This window comes from Macrotis lagotis, chromosome 4 (assembly GCF_037893015.1).
Source record: "Macrotis lagotis isolate mMagLag1 chromosome 4, bilby.v1.9.chrom.fasta, whole genome shotgun sequence".
Classification (NCBI taxonomy): domain Eukaryota; kingdom Metazoa; phylum Chordata; class Mammalia; order Peramelemorphia; family Peramelidae; genus Macrotis; species Macrotis lagotis.
Window position 1 is genome coordinate 252,632,850 of NC_133661.1, and position 16,369 is coordinate 252,649,218.

General features: G+C 42.3%; 1 protein-coding gene and 1 pseudogene across 2 annotated transcripts in view; one reads left to right on the forward strand and one right to left on the reverse strand.

Annotated features, from left to right (window-relative positions):
* Positions 1-16,369, forward strand: part of LOC141522389 (zinc finger protein DPF3-like) — a 547,867-nt gene that overhangs the window by 169,221 nt on the left and 362,277 nt on the right. The window lies entirely within an intron of this gene.
* On the reverse strand, positions 1,667-14,605 carry LOC141520498 (small ribosomal subunit protein uS15m-like; annotated as a pseudogene).

Sequence of the window (16,369 nt, forward strand, 5' to 3'; positions counted from 1 at the left end):
AGTAAGAGAAAAAATGTGTTTCAGTCTGTGTTCTGATACTATCAGCTCTGTCTCTGAGGTGGACTGCATTTTTTATCAAAAGTCCATAGAGAAGTTACTTCCATATTTTTCCATAGTTGCTGTTGCTGATTGTAATTACCTCCATCCATTCCTCCCCACTACCACCTATTATATTTTCTCTCTCCTTTCACTCTGTCCCTCTTTTAAAATGTGCTATGGGGCAGCCAAGTGGTGTAGCAAACAGGGCATCAGTCCTGGGGCCAAGAGACCCCAAGCCTTCGTCTCACACCAGAGACCCAGCAATCACCCAGCCCTGTGGTCCCAGACAGGCTACCCAATCCTACCACCTTGCAAAAAGTAAAAAGGAAAATGTGTGATTATCCTCTCCTATGATCCACCTTCTCCTCTATCACACACATCCTCCCTCCCCACCCCCTGTCCCCCTTCTCTCATTTTCTTCTATATTTCTATACCCTATTGAGTGTATATGCTATTTCCTCTCTGAGCCATTTCTGATGAGAATGAAGGCTTCCTCATTCCCTTTCGCCTTCCCTTCTTCCACACCATTGCAAAAAGCTATTTCTTGACTCTTTTACATGAAATAGCTTAGTCTATCCTACCTCTCATTTCTCTTACTCCCAGTACATTTCCCTTTCACTCATTGACTCCATTTTTATAATATATTATACCTTCAAATTCAGCTCTCTCTTGTATCTTGACTATAAAACCTCCTTCTAACTGCTCTAATAAATAAGAAGGTTCATATGAGTATTATCTATAGCATCTTTCCATGCAGGAATACATGCAGTTCATCATTAAAGCCCTCATAATTTACCCTTCTCATTCACCCTCTCTCTGCTTCACCTGAATCCTGTACATGGAGATCAAACATTCTTTTCAGTTCTGTCTGTTTCAACAGGAACATTTGAAATTCCCCTGTTTCATTGAAAGTCCATCTTTTCCTCTGGAAGAGGATGTTCAGTTTTGCTGGGTAGTTGATTCTTGGTTGCCTTCCAAGCTCATTTGCCTTCTGGAATATTATATTCCAAGCCCTATGAATTCTTAATATAGTTGCTGCTAAGTCTGTAGCTCCATGATATTTGAATTGTGTCCTTCTGGCTGCTTGTAATATTTTCTCTTTTACTTAGGGGTTCTGGAACTTGGCCATATTATTCCTGGGGGTTGTTTTTTTTTGGATCTCTTTCTGGAGGAGATTGGTGGATTCTCTCAATTTCTGTTTTACCCTCTGCTTCCAGGACATCAGGGCAATTTTCCTGTAGAAATTCTTTAAAAGTGAAGTCAAGTCTCTCTTCCTGATCATGACTTTCAGGTAGCCCAGTAATTTTAAAATTATCTTTTTGGATCTGTTTTCCAGATCAGTTATTTTTCAATGAGATATTTCACATTCTCTTCTTGGTTTTTATTCTTTTGGTGTTGAATTCTTGTGTCTTGAATTCTTGTCCTTTAGTTCCATTCTACATTTGGAGGATTTGTTTACTTCAGAGAGCTTTCTTATCCCTTTTATCCATCTGAGCAATTATGCTTTTTAAAGCATTCTTCTCCTCAATGACTTTTTGAACTGTTTTATCCATTTGACTTAAACTGGTTTTTTTTGACTTCTTATATCATTTATTAAAACACTCAACCATTCTGGACACTGCAAAAACAAAACTAGTTGGGTTGCATTCTTGCCTCCTGGGAGTCAGCATGCCTGTGTCCATGTGTATGGACCTCACAAGAGTCTTCAGGTACATACATGGTGAAGTCTCTTTCTCTTTTCTCAAGTCTTCAACTCTGTCCTTCTTCATATTATGCCAGGACATAAGGATGACAAAATTTTAACTTAACTTTTTTTGTATTTAATAAAGTGCCACATGATTAGTGGAGCCTGGGCTATTAAATGGGAGTTTCCTGACTCTCCGGTCTCTTTGTTGCTTCACATTTTAGTGCTTCTTCTTGCTTCTTCAAGTTCTTCAGCTTCTGTGCCTCCTGGAAAACCCTAATACAAAAAGCCTTCTTAGCCGTCCATCATCGATGCTCTGGCCAGTAATACAGAGGAGGAAATGTGTACTTGATGCCCAGATCTTTGCAGGTCTTCTCAAACACCTCAAAGTTGGTCTGTTGAAGTTTTTTGAGTAGCTTCTTTCTCTGGTCAATGGTCATAAGCAGGGATCGCTTGTGAGCCTTGTCCTTATGATGCTTCTGCATGTGTTCTTCATAGTTCCGGATCTTGACGGTCAGTTTTATAACTCGAGCTTACAGGGATGTGATATCTTCTGGGTTTACTGTGATCTTGTTTAGCAACTGTTCTGTCTTTATCTTCATTTTCTCCTTCTGGTTGGCCATTTCCAGAGACAAGAGTCTTTTTACAACATCATCTACCTTGTCAATTCCAGGGACATTTTGATAATCTTTCAGCAGCATGGAGGAAGGCAGATCATCCATTTGGCTGGACTGGGCTGCTTTCTTGTCTGCGTAGGCTCGGGATGCCTGGAGGAGGAGGCCATTCCCCGGGGGGCTCGGCTTGCACGGGGCCCCCGGGGCTGCCCTGGCTGGGCCTGGGCCGGGGCCGGGGCCGGGGCCGGAGTCTGGCCCCACAGGAGCGCCCTCTAAACTGGTTTTTAATATGTTATTTTCTTCAGCATTTTTTTTGAATTTCCTTGACTAAGCTGCTGACTTCATTGTCATGTCTTTTCTACATCTCTCTCATTTCTCTTCCCAATTTTTCTTCTACCTCCCTTACTTGATGTTCAAAATCTTTTTTGAGCTCTGTCATAGCCTGAACACAACTTCTTTATTTCTTGGAGTCTTTAGATGCAGAAGCTTGAACTTTCTCATCTTCAGAGTGCATGTTTTTTTCTTTTAAATTTATTTTTATTAAAGATGTTATTTGAATTTTACAATTTTCCCCCATCTTACTTCCCTCCCCCCAACTCCCCCCCCCCCCCCCACGGAAAGCAATCTGTCAGTTTTTACTTTGTTTCCATGTTGAGTGTTATGAGAGAGAAATCATATCCTTAAAGAAGAGAGAAGTCTAAGAGATAACAAGATCAGACAATAAGATATCTGTTTTTTTTTTCTAAATTAAAGGGAATATCCTTGAACTCTGTTCAAACTCTACAGCTCCTTATCTGGATACAGATGGCACTCTCCTTTGCAGACAGCCCAAAATTGTTCCTGATTGTTGCACTGATGGAATGAGCTAGTCCTTCAAGGTTGATCATCACTCCCATATTGCTGTTAGGGTATACAGTGTTTTTCTGGTTCTGCTCATCTCACTCAGCATCGGTTCATGCAAAATCCTCCAGGCTTCCCTAAAATCTCATCCCTCCTGGTTTCTAATAGAACAATAGTGTTCCATGACATATACATACATACATATACATACATATATATATATATATATATATATATATATATATATATATATATATATATATATATATCATAGTTTGCTAAGCCATTCCCCAATTGAAGGACATTTACTTGATTTCCAATTCTTTGCCACCACAAACAGGAGGGCTGCTATAAATATTTTTGTACAAGTGATGTTTTTACCCTTTTTTCATCATCTCTTCAGGATATAGACCCAGTAGTGATATTTCTGGCTCAAAGGGTATGCATATTTTTGTTGCCCTTTGGGCATAGTTCCAAATAGCTCTCCAGAAAGGTTGAATGAGTTCACAGCTCCACCAACAGTGTAATAGTGTCCCAGATTTCCCAACCTTTCCAACAATGATAATTATCCTTTCTGGTCATATTGGCCAATCTGAGAGGTGTGAGGTTACCTCATAGATGCTTTAATTTGCATTTCTCTAATAATTAATGATTTAGAGCAATTTCTCATATGGCTATGGATTGCTTTTATCTCCTCATCTGTAAATTGCCTTTGCATATACTTTGACCATTTGTTAATTGGGGAATGGTTTTTTGTTTTAAAAATATGACTCAGTTTTCTGTATATTTTAGAAACGAGTCCTTTGTCAGAATCACTAGTTGTAAAGATTGTTTCTCAGTTTACTACATTTCTTTTGATCTTGGTTACAGTGGTTTTATCTGTGCAAAAGCTTTTTAATTTAATGTAACAGAAATCATCTAGTTGGTTTTTGGTGATGTTCTCCAACTCTTCCTTAGTCATAAACTGCTCCCCTTTCCATAGATCTGACAGGTAAACTAGTCCTTAATCTTCTAATTTGCTTATAGTATTGTTTTTTATGTCTAAGTCCTGTAACCATTTGGATCTTATCTTGGTAAAGGGTTTTAGGTGTTGGTCTAATCTAAATTTCTTCCATACTAACTTCCAATTATTCCAGCAGTTTTCATCAAAGAAGGAGTTTTTATCCCAATAGCTGGACTCTTCGGGTTTATCAAACAGCAGCTTACTATAATCATCTCCTGCTTTTACACCTAGTCTATTCCACTGGTCCACCGCTCTATTTCTTAGCCAATACCAAACAGTTTTGATGACTGATGCTTTATAATATAATTTTAGATCTGGTAGGGCTAAGCCACCTTCTTTTGCACTTTTTTCCATTGAATCTCTGTAAATTCTTGACTTTTTATTTCTCCCTATGAATTTACTTAGCACTTTTTCTAATTCATTAAAATAATTTTTTGGAATTTTGATTGGTAGGGTACTAAACAGATAGTTTAGTTTTGGTAGAATTGTCATTTTTATTATATTAGCTCTACCTATCTATGAGCAGTTGATATTTGCCCAGTTATTTAAACCTTATTTAATTTGTGTCAGAAGTGTTTTATAATTGTTTTCAAAAAGTTTGAGCCTTGGCAAATAGACTCCCAGGTATTTTATATTGTCTGAGGTTACTTTGAATGGGATTTCTCTTTCTAGCTCTTCCTGCTGTATCTTGCTAGTCATATATACATACATATAAATATTTATATGTATGTATATACATATATATATATATATTATATATATATATATAAAAGTTGAGGATTTATGAGGGTTTATTTTATAACCTGCAACTTTGCTAAAATTGCTAATTGTTTCCAGTAGTTTTTTGGAGGACTTCTTGGGATTCTCTAGGTAGACCATCATATCATCTGCAAAGAGTGAGAGTTTTGTCTTTTCCTTCCCAATTCTAATTCCTTCAATTTCTTTTTCTTCTCTAATTGCTGAAGCTAACATTTCTAATACAATATTGAATAGTAGTGGTGATAATGGGCACCCTTGTTTCACCCCTGATCTTATTGGGAATGCCTCTAGCCTCTCCCCATTGAATATAATGCTTGTTGATGGTTTCAGATAGATACTGTTAATTATTCTAAGGAACACTCCATTTATTCCTACACTCTCTAGTGTTTTTAGTAGGAATGGATGCTGTATTTTGTCAAAAGCTTTTCAGCATCTATTGATATAATTATATAATTTCTGATAGGTTTGTTGTTGATATAATTGATTATACTAACAGTTTTCCTAGTATTGAACCAACCCAGCATTCCTGGAATAAATCCTACTTGATCATAATGTATTATCCTAGTGATTACTTGTTGTAATCCTTTTGCTAAGATTGTATTTAAGATTTTTGCATCTATATTCATCAGGGAGATAGGTCTATAATTTTCTTTCTCTGTTTTAACTCTTCCTGATTTAGGTATCAGCACCATCTTGGTTTCATAGAAAGAGTTAGGCAGAGTTCCATCTTCCCCTATTTTTCCAAAGAGTTCATATAGAAGTGGAACTAATTGTTCCTTAAAAGTTTGGTAGAATTCACTTGTGAATCCATCAGGCCCTGGAGATTTTTTCTTAGGGAGTTCAATGATAGCTTGTCAAATTTCTTTTTCTGAGATAGGGTTGTTTAGGTATTTAATCTCTTCTTCATTTAATCTGGGCAACTTATATTTTTGTAAATATTCATCCATTTCACTTAGATTATCAAATTTATTGGCATAGAGTTGGGCAAAATAATTCCCAAATTATTAATTTAATTTCCTCCTCATTGGTGGTGAGTTCACCTTTTTCATTTATGATACTAGCAATTTGGTTTTCTTTTTCCTTTTTTTTTAAATCAAATTGACCAGAGATTTATCAATTTTATTGGTTTTTTCATAATACCAACTTTTGGTTTTATTTATTAATTCAATAGTTTTTTGCTTTTGATTTTATTGATTTCTCCTTTAATTTTTAGAATTTCTAATTTGGTATTTAATTGGGGATTTTTGATTTGTTCTTTCTCTAATTTTTTTAGTTGCATGCTTAGTTCATTCATTTCCTCTTTATCCAATTTATTCATATAAGCATTTAAAGCTATAACATATCTCCTGAGAGTTTCTTTGAATGAATCCCATAGGTTTTGGTATGTTGTTTCTTTATTATCATTATCTAGGATAAAATGGTTAATTCTTTCTATAATTTGTTTTTTGGTCCACTCATTTTTTAAAATGTGGTTATTCAGTTTCAATTTTGTTCTGTGTCTGTATCTCCTTGGCCCAATACTGCATATGACTTTTATTTCATTGTGATCTGAGAAAGATGTATTCACTATTTCTGCCTTTCTGCAGTTGATCATTAGATTTTTATGTCCTAGTACATGGTAAATTTTTGTATAAGTTCCATGTACTGCAGAGAAAAAGGTATATTCCTTTCTATCCCCATTCAATTTCCTCTATAAATTTACCATATCTAATTTTTCTAACAATCGATTTACCTCCTTAACTTCTTTCTTGTTTATTTTATGATTCGATTTATCTAGATCTGGGAGTGGGAGGTTGAGATCTCCCACTAGTAGAGTTTTGCTATCTATGTCTTCCTGCAGTTCTTTCAGCTTCTCCTCTAAGAATTTGGATGGTATCCCACTGGGTGCATATATATTCAGTATTGAAATAACTTTATTGTCTATGGTACCTTTTAGGAGGATAAAGTTTCCTTCCTTATCTCTTTTCACACTATCTATTTTTGCTGCTGCTTACCCCTGATTTTTTTTTACTTCAGCTGAAACAAAATATATTTTGCTCTAACCTTTTACCTTTACTCTATATGTATCTCTATGCTTCAGATGAGTTTCTTGTAAGCAGCATATTGTAGGATTTTGGTTTTTAATCCACTCTGCTATTTGTTTACGTTTTAAGGGAGAGTTCATCCCATTCACATTCAAGGTTATGATTACTAATTCTTTATTGCCCTCTGTGCTATCTTCCCTCTGTTTGTATTTTCCCTCTTTCCCCCCCTTTATCCATATTCCCCAGTATTTTGTTTCTGAATACCACCCCCTTCAGTGTGTTTGCCTTCCTATATCACCCCCTCCCCTTTCTTTCCCCTTTCCCTTTTTCCCTTTTCCATTCCCTTCCTTTTGTTGGTTCCCCCGTTTTTTCCCACTCCCCTTCCCTTTCTCCGTCACCCCCTCCCTTTTCCTCTTTTAATACTTGAAAGGTTAGATGTTTTATAAGTTAACTGAGTATGTGTAGGTTGACTTTAAGCCAAGTCTGATGAGAAGAAGATTCAGGTGTTTCTCATCTGCTCCCTTCTTCCCCTCTATTACCATACATATTCTGTACCTCTTAGTGTAATGAGATTTACCCCCATTCAATCCCCTCCCTCCTCCTTTCTCTTTCCTGTCCCTCTTTTTAAGGAGGTAGTGTTGTTTTTTAGATCATTCTATCTGAGTCATGGAAAATTCTGAGTATCTGTCACTTCTAGCTAAGTATATTCTATCTAATAGAGTTGTTAAGAGTCTTTCTCCCAAGTGGGGTTAAAGCCAGTTACATCCCATTAGATAGCAGTCTCATGGATAGATCATGAATGTCCATTATTTCTGGCTAGGTATATTCTCTCTGTTAGAGTTACAAATTCTCAAGACTTATGAGAATCTTTATCCCCCATGCTGGGATATAGCCAATTTCAACTTACTGGATAGCAGTTTATTTCCTTTTTCTGCCCCCCCCCTTTTACCTTTTCATGTGTCTCTTGAACCTCCTATTTGTTGTCCAAATTTTCTATTTAGCTCTGCTCTTTTCATGAGGAATTTTTGGAAATCTTCCATTTCATTAAATATCCATCTTTTTCCCTGAAAGAGAAGGGTCAGCTTTGTGGGATAGTTGATTCTTGGCTGCATTCCCAGCTCCCTTGCTCTTTGAAATGTCTGGTTCCCGGCCCTTCGATCCTTTAATGTTGATGCAGCCAGGTCTTGCGTGATCCTTACTGTGGCTCCTTGATATTTAAATTGTTTCTTTCTGGCTGCTTGTAGGATTTTCTCTTTTATCTGATAGTTCTGAAATTTGGACACAACATTCCTTGGTGTTTTCATTTTAGGATGTTTTTCTGGAGGGGATCAATGTATTCTTTCAATAACTAGTTTGCCCTCTGGTTCCATGATATCTGGGCAGTTTTCCATCACTAGATTCCGTAATATTAAGTCCGAGCTTTTTTTCTCTTCAATGTTTTCAGGAAGTTCTATAATTCTCAGGTTGCCCCTCCTCGATCTATTTTCAAGGTCAGTGGTTTTGTTGATGAGGTATTTTACATTTTCTTTTATTTTTTCTATTTTTTGATTTTGTTTACTGGCTCTTGCTGTCTCATGGAGTCATTAGTTTCTGCAGACTCCATTCTTTTTTTTAGGGAGGAGTTTTCTTCATTAACCTTTGGCAACTCATTTTCCAATTGGTCAATTCTACTTTTGAAAGAGCTTTCCATTTGACCAAATGAGGTTTTGAGAGAATTATTTTCTTTTTGCATTTGCCCAATTGAGGATCTGAGAGAATTATTCTCATTTTGTATTTGTCCAACTGATGATGTGAGAGATTTATTCTCATTTTTGTAATTGTCCAATTGAGGATCTGAGAGATTTATTCTCCTTTTGTATTTATCCAATTGTATTTTCTAAGGATTTGTTTTCTTGTTGCATGGTATTAATTGTCTCTTCCAAATTTTCCAGTTGATATTTAAGCTCCTTCCTTATTTCTTCAAGGAAGTCTTTCTGTGCTGAAGAACAGATTGTATTCTCCTCAGAGGTTCCAGGTCTTTCTGAGTTAGGGTCTTTCCCTTCCAAGAATTTTTCTATGGATCCACCTTTCTGCTGACCCTTCTTCATTTTGCTAAGACCTTGAGTTGGAGAGGGGTTGGTTCACAGGGGCTTGGGATGGTAAAGGCTTTACTCACTGAGTTCAATTTCTCTGCCTTGCCAATAGGAGGTGTTGATTGCTTTCTCTGGAGTGTCTGTGACCTTGATTGAGGCCTTCTCCCTTTGCTTGAAGGGAAGGGTTGGAGCTATTGAATTCTTTTGCCTTCAATCAATGGTGGGCTTTACTCTAGCCTGAGGTCATTCCTCTCTGGATTGTCAGCTGGGCTGATTCTTCTGCTCACACACGTGGGCCTGAGGCAGAATTAGTCTGCAAATGTTTGTTTTGGGAAGAGGCCTCAGCTGTAATAGAGGCATGGACTTAGAGTTCCTCAGACCAGAGGAGCCCAGAGATGGTGTCTGCAGCTCTCCTACACTGGAACTCTTCCCCCTGCCCTGTCGGCAAGCTCTAGAGGGACAGCACCAACACCAGTGCCTCTGCTCCCTAGCTGACTCAAGCCCCCGCTGTCTAGCCCCACCACTGATCCAGCAGGTCTGGCTCTTGGGGCCTCAGACTCCTGGCTCCACTTCAGCTGCTAATCTGGCTGATCTGGGGCTGAACCACCCTCTGAGCACAGACTCACCCGCCCGAATTCTGCCAATGCTGCTGCCGGAGACAAATCCTGAGGTAGATGTTCTTTCTCCTGGCTTTTCTTTCTGGGTTTTGTGGGTTGGATTTCTGTTTGCCGGGTTTTTATTTACAACGCCGGCTTCTTTATGCTAGTCCGTCCTCTTACTCACCAGTCCAACGCATGATGAGTCTTCGGGGTACCTCCGGCCCCCACTCTTTGATGGGGGAAGAACCAGACAGAGCGCCTGAGGTGGATTAATGAGTCTTTATTCTTCTGTGATCACATCCCGCTCTCGCCCAACCTCTCAGCAGACACTTTTATCCCCTCTGTCCTCCCTCCCATGAACTCTTACTCAATGAGGGGCCGAGTTCTGTAACATTCCCTTATAAGGTGATTATGTTTCCCCCGCTAAGCGACCGCCAAGCCTCTTCCCCCGCCCCCAACATCTCCCCCTTTCTGTTTTACAAGGTTATCACTTGGTGTGACCTTAAGCGGTGCTGAGGTTAGCCTTAAGCGGTGTCATTTCTACTGGCCTCTGATAGCCGGGGGCGAGGAACCCTGTCTTAGGTCATCTCCTTCAACCCAGGACCTTGCCCGTCCTAGGCGCCCGACACCCTCAGGGCCTGTCTTAGGTGGCTGGGTTAGGAGAGGTTGCCCGTCTTGGGGTTTACCTCGTCTTACCCCTAGGTGTCACATGTCATGCATGGCGGCTAGCCAGACTTGGGGATCCTCCCCCATCTCCATGGCCATGAAGGCTTTCTGAGTAAGAAGCATATAGCCCCTCTGTCGCCTAGCTAGGCGGCAGAAACAGACAACAAGTAGGGTGATTCCCAGAATCAGCGTCCTTGTTCACCCTCAAGGGGGTATCCTCCCGCCATCTGGCAATCCCTCCATGGTATGGGATCCTCGATGTCTTCCCCTGTGGCCACACATGAGGGGCCCCACCGAGGAATCGTGAAGTCCCGTTGAGTTTGATTCACCAGGGGTCGCCAACCCAGAAGGCCTCGGAGCTGGGTCCCCTTTTTTGTCCCTGCTGGGCTGACAGTCGTCTGCGGGAAAAGGCCGACGCAGGGGTCAGTCGGGGCAGTGCTATAGTTAAAATCGTTCTGCCCTGTGGAGTTGAAGTTCCAGGACCGATTTTCTTCCCCGATGTCGAAACATAGGGAGTTGTTCAGGTCCCAGCAGAAGGAGTTCTGGACCGGTGCTTCAGCGGGGTCCATATATGCAGAAGGGAGCCCCATCGATGTATTGGTCACTAGCAGGCGAGGGTAGATCGGGGAGTTCCGTGCTACCGGAAGGGGAGAGGGAATAACTCGGAGTATTCCCCATGTCGGATTTCCTTCAGATGGAGCACCTCCAAGGATCCCTACGACGATCAGAAGGCCTGAAAAAGGAAGAAATTCCTCTCACCCCGTAGGGTTGGGCATTAATCAAGGTCTCTTATCTTGTAAACAGGGAGCCATCTTTCTGGCTCTTCTATCTTATCCTCGGGATGAAATGACAGGTGGCCCTGTCTTCTGTTCTTTACCGTTACAGGGCCATGCCAACCTCCCTCTTCATCTCTCCACATGACTTTAGAGCCTGGTAGGGCCTTGGTGGGAGAGGGCAGGAGCGTTGGTTCTTTCTTAGCATGTCCTTTTGGGGAGAAAAATCTCTGGGCGGCTGTAGTGCCGTCATCCCTGACTTGTAGGAAATTCATGGTAAATAGTACCTGAGACAGGTCTGAATGGGTCAGTGACCTGCCAACTCCCCCTTTCTGTTTAAAGAGCGTAGTTTTGAGTGTGCGATTTGCTCTTTCTACCAAAGCTTGGCCAGTGGGATTGTAAGGGATCCCGGTGGAATGGGAAATGGAAAATTCTTTGCAAAAGGAAGCAAAGGCTCTCGAGGTGTAGGCGGGCCCATTATCGGTTTTGATAGCCGAGGGGACGCCTAAGACAGCCATCTGGGCATATAGATGTGAGAGAACGTGTTTAACCGCTTCTCCTGGCTGTAGAGAGGCGAAGGTGAAGGAGGAGAAGGTGTCCACCGAGACATGGATGTACTTACGACCCAGGTGAGTAATGTCCATCTGCCAAAGAGCATTGGGGCCGTCCCCACGTGGGTTAGACCCCTCCGCGGGGAGGGCTTGTCTAAAGGGAGCACAAGAAGTGCAGGAGCGCACAATTTGGCGAGCCTCCTTCCGGGGAATGCTGTATAGGCGCCGGAGCGACCTGGATGACAAGTGATACTTACCATGTGCCAGCTGGGCAGGTGTGGACAGGTTTAACAAGAGAGCCCTATCTGCCTCCGCATTGCCCTGGAATATGGGGCCGGTGGAAGAAACGTGAGAGCGCACGTGAAGAACAAACAGGGGGTGGTTTCTATCACGGAGGGAGGATTGCAGCTGTATAAGGAGTGGGCTAATGGAAGAAGTCGAGGAAATGAAGGCATCTTCTAAACGAGGGATTAGCATGGCACAATACATACTGTCAGTAATAAGATTAAAAGGGGTGTCTCTGTAGAGACGGAAAGCCTGAAGTATAGCATATAGTTCATTCTTCTGAGTGGAGTCAAAGGGGGTATCAAAAATCCAGGTGGCGGGTCTAGCAGGGTCATGGACCACAGCACGGCCCAACCTGGTAGCGTCAGTGAAGACATTAGGGCCGGTCACTGGTTCTGGGGACACTAGAGGGCGCGGGCGGGAAAGGTGCAGTTCAGCGAACACTCTAACCACGGGAGGTGGCGTGAGTCTGGTCTGAGAGAGGGTAGTCAGGACAGTGGCCCAAGCGATAGATCTATCAACTAGCGAGTGGGTCACCTCCTCTGGGAGGGTAAAGTTGAGGACAGGCAAGAGGCCAAAGAGACGCTGGCATCGCTCTGAGGCCTGAAGGCAAAATAAGGCCAGGGCCTCCCACCGGTCCCGGATGATGCTCTTAGTGGTCCGGGGGTATAGCCATTCAAGGCATCCATGTCCGGATGGGCGGAGACCTTGAGGGGATCTCTGAAGGGCGGACAAGGAACACGGGGGATTTTTTGCCTCTGTTTCCTGGCTGGGCCGCCAAGTCTGGGGCACGGCAGCTGTCCAATCAGCGCGGACTTCTCCCTCCTCGTCAGCAGCCTCCCGGTCCCACCTACTCACGCTCCTCTTCCTGCCACCCCTGAGGACTGTTTGCACCCCTCCCTTCCCGCGCTCGGAAACTTCCGGCCCTGAATCTCTAAGTGTGCCACATTCATCGCCCTCCCCCTTTTCATTCTGTCTCGGTAAGGAGGGGCATGCGGCATTTTCTTCTCCCTGGGGGCCCCTTGTTCCCCCATTGTTTCTTCTAAGTTCCTCCCATGGATACAGGGGAGGGGGTGGCCTTCCCTCTTCCTCTGAGCTCTCTGAATCCGATCCCGCCAACGAGCTACCCACCTGAGTGCTGATTGGTCGTGCCAAAGTCACCTTCTGGGGATGCAGGGCTGCATCCACTATCTTATACACTGTAAAATCCTCAGGGGTCAGTTTTCCCGGGCAGGTGTCATCATAGGAGGCCATCTGCTGCCCTACCACCTTCCATTTACCTGGTTGGATCCCACTATGTTGCACCCAAGGGCAGATGTTCCAGATATTCTCAACAAAAGCACGGCACGTCTTGATAGGTAATTTACAGCCATGCTTAGCGCAGAGTTTATAAAGCTGCGCTGCAACGACCCCTTTCTCCTCCGGCTGAAAGGCGGGAATACTATTCCGGCCCCCCATGCTGTCTACTAGCCGAGGCTGCAATCCTAACAGGTGGCAGAACTGGAAAATTCCCGTTCGGCAAAAGAGAAGGAGGCAGCAGGGCACAATCAGACAGGCCAGCACGGCAAGGAGCGTGATTAGAGCAGAAGGAGAAAGGGAAGAGAAAGGAAGCATAGTCAACACAATAGGGATATGTCCTTCAGGCAATATCTGAGAGTAAACGCCCTCTCCTTCCTCCCGGTCGGAAACGACCGAGGCTGTCTGGAGAATCCGACCAGCGGATTCAGACGTTCCCTAGCAAAATCAGGTCCCTGTTCCGGGTGCCACTTGCCGGGTTTTTATTTACAACGCCGGCTTCTTTATGCTAGTCCGTCCTCTTACTCACCAGTCCAACGCATGATGAGTCTTCGGGGTACCTCCGGCCCCCACTCTTTGATGGGGGAAGAACCAGACAGAGTGCCTGAGGTGGATTAATGAGTCTTTATTCTTCTGTGATCACATCCCGCTCTCGCCCAACCTCTCAGCAGACACTTTTATCCCCTCTGTCCTCCCTCCCATGAACTCTTACTCAATGAGGGGCCGAGTTCTGTAACATTCCCTTATAAGGTGATTATGTTTCCCCCGCTAAGCGACCGCCAAGCCTCTTCCCCCCGCCCCCAACATCTGTTAAGAGGTTTTTTTCATATGATAGATGGGCAAAGATCAGGAGACTTTAGAACTGTGCCTGTCTTCTCTCTGCCATCTTGGCCAGAAGTCGCAGAGTGTATGTTTTGATCCTCCATGGGACCAAAGTAATTGAGTATGGTCAGTTTCCTTTTTTTCTGTTTGCTCATTTCCCTAGCCTGTGCTGGTTTTGGGGTACTTCCTGAGCTTTTGTGTATTATTGGGACACCCCTGCAAGGACCTCAGTTCCTTCAAGGTCTCATGGGAGGCTCTGACTGCTCTCCTAGTCTGTGAATGATCACAAGCTCATCCCTATGCCCTGGGGCTGTAAGGAAGGTCCTTGCTCTATGGGGGCCTCCGGACTGTGACCAGGGTCTGAATGTGTTGAAAGTTCCAGATTCCTTTCCCAGGAACAGAGGACAGACCTCAACAGTCTCCCTGAATGCTCAGGGAACAGCTGCTGGGTAGCTCCCTGCTGGGAAGCTCTGTGGGCTTGCTTTCCTTTCCTGGGATCTGGCTGCACTGAGGGCTGTGCTGAGGGCTGTGCTGAGGGCTGTGCTGAGGAGGGCCATACTGGCCTGCTCTTCATGCATGCTCTGGCAGAGGTCTCCCTGCTGATCTTCCAAGTTGTTCTTGGTTCTCTCTGGGGTGGCATGTCAGGAAACTGCTTCTGCTGCTGGGAGCCGGGGCTCCCAGGGACCCAGGTGCCCTGGGGCTGTTCCCAGAAGACTAAAGTTCCTTCACTCAGGCATGATGATGCCCCGGGCAACTCCATGGAACAGAGTCCTCCCACTATTTTCCAGGTTACCTTGGTTTGGAAAATTGCCTCACTGGCTCTTTCTGTGGAGAGACCTCTTAAGAAAGGCTGTTCTCCTGCCACCATCTTGGCTCTGTTCTGATGATTCTTTAACAGAGTGAAGCTGATGACTTTGTGTAACTCTCATTTGCTTAAAGCCAATTCAAGCACAAGTCAAAACATTAGCCCATAATGTCATTCATCCTCTTCAAAAATGAAAGACAAACAAGAATTTCCACTGTGCATCTTTCCATTGCTTAGGAGGGTCACTTGAAGTGTTGGTTTCTTGCATTCATGGTGTTCCATACCATGCCAAAGAACAACCTCAGGAGACTTCTTGTGTGAAAAAAAAAAATTGTTTTGAATATAAGAAACATCCTGAGATCTTTTAATTGTACTATATAACTTTCCAAATATTATTAAAACTGCCCTCCTTTTAGTTAAATCTGTATTTAAATAATTTAAATAATTTAAAATTTAAATCTATCCATCTTTTCTTTCCTGCATGTAAAACTAAGCCAAAATCCTTTGAGTAGTTAAAGATTTCACCTAGCAGGCCCTCTAGAGTTTTAAGGTTTGATGTACTTGACTCAATGTCATTCTGTTGGGTGAATCTTATCATCTACATGACCTTCCTTTGCAATTTAGATTTTTCACTTGACCTCTTTCATGAAAGTGGCAAGCAACTTTGGTGAGCATATATCTTCCTTTTTATTTCTTGCTTGATATTGGTTATTAAATGATCAATGAATAGAGTTATTTCTGGTTGCAGGAATCTTGTATAATATCAAGGAATCTTATATAATAATACTAGCTAGTTTATAGACTTACAGAGTTCATTTAATTATGGTATTTTATTTGATCTCATAATAATCCTGTGGGGCAGGTGCTATTATTCTCACTCCCCATTTTACAGATGAGAAAACTGAGGCTAAATGAGTTTGAATAACTTCCTTGGGCTCACATAGTTTGTTGGCTCTTAGGTAGTCTGTGAAGTCAAGTCTTTATGCTTCTAAAGTCAGAGCTTAATTCCCTCATATTATTTAACCTGCTTCCATTACATTGGGGACTCACTTGTTAGAGTAGAGCTTTAAGGTTAATTTTGTTTTACTGAATCAATTTTTTTGTTATCAATACATAATAAACACAATGTGATTGTATATTTTCCACATTTCTCCATCAATTATATGACAAAGAAGATATGGTCTGCTGTAGAAGACTTTCTGCATGAGTTTTCTATATTTTCTTGAAGGATATACGTAATACATGCAAGGTCATTCTCATAAAAATTCCATTGCATTCATATTCCACAACTTGTTCAGCCATTCCCCAATTGGTAGGCATTCTCTCAATTTCTAGTTCTTTGCCACCCTAAAAGAATGCAATAAATCTTTTTTTGTACATGTGGGTCCTTTTCTTTTTTAAATAATCTTTTTGTGATATAGACCTAGTAGTGGGATTGCCAAATCAAAGGGTATGTACAGTTTTATAGTCCTTTGGGCATGGTTCCAAATTCCTTTCCAAAATGGTTGGATCAGTTAACAACTCTATCAACAATGGA